Here is a 3,614-nt window from a genome sequence, read left to right on the forward strand (position 1 = left end):
TCTTATATTAATAGTAGTTTTCTCCAAAGTCAATCATTGTGACTTATGGAGTGTTAAACCCCAAATAATTTTCGATGGTAGTTATTTTTTATTACCACGTTTGAATGCAAAGTAATTAACAATTTTGAATGATGGAAAATGGGAATAATAAGAATGTACCCAATTATAAATTCAAGTAAGCAAACATTTTATTTAGGATGAAAATTCAAGTATTGTATTTATGGTTGAATAATTTTTATGTGCTTACACTGAGAGAGAGTGTGTATGTTTTGGGGGTGAGAAGGAGAGACAAGGGGAGATAGAGATATAGATGGTGGGGGGGTGAGGTAAGAAGAGAGGCAAAGACAGGGAGGGAGGAAGAGATATGGATATGGAGAGAGAAATGTTAGAGAGAGAGAGAGGGGAAACGGAGGAAGGGAGAGAGAGAGGGAGGGGACAGGGAGAGAGAGTGTGTATGTTTAGGGGATGATACAGAGAGATAGATAAGGAGAGACAATGGGAGATATAGATATAAATGGAGGAGGTAGAGATGTGCTTACACTGAAATTAATGCACACTATTAATCTAATTACTTTGAAATTAATGTACATCATACATCTTGTTGCATCAAATCAGAAATCAACATCTACAATAAAATCAATGCATCTAGTGAAAACAATCAAATAAGATTAGAAATCAACATCTAAACTGAAATCAATGCATCTAGTGCAAGCAATAAAATAGGATTATAAATCAACATCTACACTAAAACCAACGCATCTAATGCAAGCAATTGAATATGAGTAGAAATCAACATCTACACTGAAATCAACGCATATAGTGTAAGGTATTAAATATGATTAGAAATCAACATCTACACTAAAATAAATGCATCTAGTGAAGCGATCAACTAGGATTAGAAATCAATATCTACACTAAAACCAATGCATCATGTGCAAGCAATCAAATAGGAGTAGAAATCAACATCAACAATGAAATCAATGCATCTAGTGTAAGATATTAAATAGAATTATAAATCGACTTCTACATTTAAATCAATGCATATATTGCATGTGATCAAATAGGATTAAAAATCAACAACTACATTGAAATCACTACATCTATTTTAGTGAAAATCTAATATATTCATGACTTTCTAGATCTAACTTCTATGTCTGTATTTGTCTCTATGAGACTCTTTCTTCTTCCCTCTCTCTCCACCTTCCATTCTGTGTCTATCTCCCTCCTCCTCTCCTTCTCTCTCTTCCCCTCCCTCTCTCCCCCGTCTCACTCTATCTGCCTCTCCCTAACTTTCTCTATCTTTCTCTTCTTCCTCTCTCCCCCTGCCATCTATATTTATACCTCCCTCCATCTCTCCTTATTTGTCTCTCTATCTCAACCCCCTAAACATATGCCATGCTCTCCATCTCTCTCCCCATATCTATCTATATATCTATCTATCTCTCCCTCTTCCTTTCCCTCTTTATCTCTTCCCCTCTCTCTCTCTCTCTCTCTCTCTCTCTCTCTCTCTCTCTCTCTCTCTCACTGACTCTCTATCTCTCCCTTGCCACTCCCTCTCCACCTTTCTCTCTCTATGTCTTTCTTCCCCTTCCAACTCCATATCTCTCTCCCCTCTATCTCTCCTCTCTCTCAAGTACTCTCTCTTTCTCTCTCTCTCTCTCTCCTTCTCTCCCACATTCCTCTATCTTTTCCCCCATCATACACACACTCTCTCTCCACCCTCCAACTCTGTCACTATCTCCCTCCCTCTCTCCTTCTCTCTTTCCCCCTCTCTCCCCCCTCCATATATATGTCTCCATGTCTCTCTCTTCCCCTTATTTCCCTATATTTATCCTCTCCTTTTCTCTCTCTTCCCCTTCTTTCCCTATCCTTATCCTCTCCTTTTCTCTTTCTTCCCTCATCTCCTCTCTCCCTCATTCCATCTTCATCTCTCCCTTGTCACTCCCTCTCTTTCCACCTCCAAATCCATCTCTCTCCCTCCCTCTCTCCTCCTTCTCTCTCTCTTCCTTTCTCTCTCTCACAATGTCTCTCACCTCTATGTCTCTATCCACTCTATTTCCCCTTCCATCTCATTCTCTTTCTTAAATATGATCCCATTGCATTGTATTTAAGAAAGTATTTAAATTAATAAAAAAACATAATTGGTTGTAAAATATTAAACACATATTTTGGATCAATCATGTTAAAGAAAATACAATAATAAAAAGATTAAAATAATCACCCACTATCTTTCCTCTATCATTGTTAATCACTTTTCTTTCTCACTTCACTTGGATCCTTGGTTAAGATGCATCTATCCTAGTTCTTTATAATATTATTTATATTATATAAATTTCACATATGTATATATAAAAGTATTCTCATTTTTTAATTTATTAAAACCTCTATTTAATCTCTATGAAAATATTTTAGTAGTCATGAAGATAGAAGGTTTAGATAAGTAATTATAACCTTTTTTCTCTTAGATTTAATTAAAAAAATGTATAAAATTAAAATAAAATAAAATATTTGTAAAATGTTATTATTTTGAAATAAGTTATTATTTTTGGGCATGTGGTATTGATAAGCCATGGTATTGGCCCATGGTATTGTAATAATTAAAAGTCTAAATCCATAACATAATAATCAAAAGTCTACATGGCCCATGGTATTGATAAACCATGGTAGTAGCCCATAGTTTTATAATTTTCTTCCCTCCTCTCCTTCTCTATCTTTCTCTTGTGGGTATTGCCCCATGGTATTGTAAAAAAAACCTACTTAGAAGTTAATAATATCCATGGTAAATATTCATGATTAAAATCTTGCCATATAGTAAATATTAAGTTTTTATCTGCTTATTAATTAGATTTATAGATGGAACACATCTATATTAAGTGTTACAAATGTGTTGATTACATAAAATATAAAATTACAATATTATATTTTACCCAATATTTATAACCATCCCCACCTAATAAATTGTGGCCAGGGATGGGGAGAAATACTACTTAAAATGTAATATTATTAAATTTTACCTAATATTTCAGGCGAGACCCCACCCTAAATATTACATTCTACTCAATATTTCCCCTCACTCCTACTAATTTTATTGAGCACCTTCCATTATATTAAGTTTACCTTCCTACAACCGAAAACCTAAATGCAATGAAATATAAATTTACCTTATTATTATTATTACAGAAATCACACAATTGAAAACCTAAATGCCATGAAATATAAATCTACTAGGTTATTATTATTACAGAAATCACACAACCGAAAACCTAAATGCCATGAAATATAAATTTACGGGGTTATTATTTTACAGAAATCACACAACGGAAAACCTAAATGCCAAGAAATTTACCTTGTTATTAGTACAGGATATGCCCAATTGAATCTTCAGCTTCCTTTACCTAATTTTCTTTGTTATTCAATGAATAAGCTAATGGATCTCTTTTTAAATTGTATATATATCATTTTCAAAATTTAGTTTGTTAATATTAACGCCATGAAATATAAATTTACTGGGTTATTATTATTACAGAAATCACACAACGGAAAACCTAAATGCCAAGAAATTTACCTTGTTATTAGTACAAGATATGCCCAATTGAATCTTCTACTTCCTTTAC

The sequence above is a fragment of the Pinus tabuliformis genome, chromosome 2_1 (genome assembly GCF_031772625.1).
Source record: "Pinus tabuliformis cultivar Carrire ecotype Pingquan chromosome 2_1, CPIR1, whole genome shotgun sequence".
NCBI lineage: Eukaryota > Viridiplantae > Streptophyta > Pinopsida > Pinales > Pinaceae > Pinus > Pinus tabuliformis.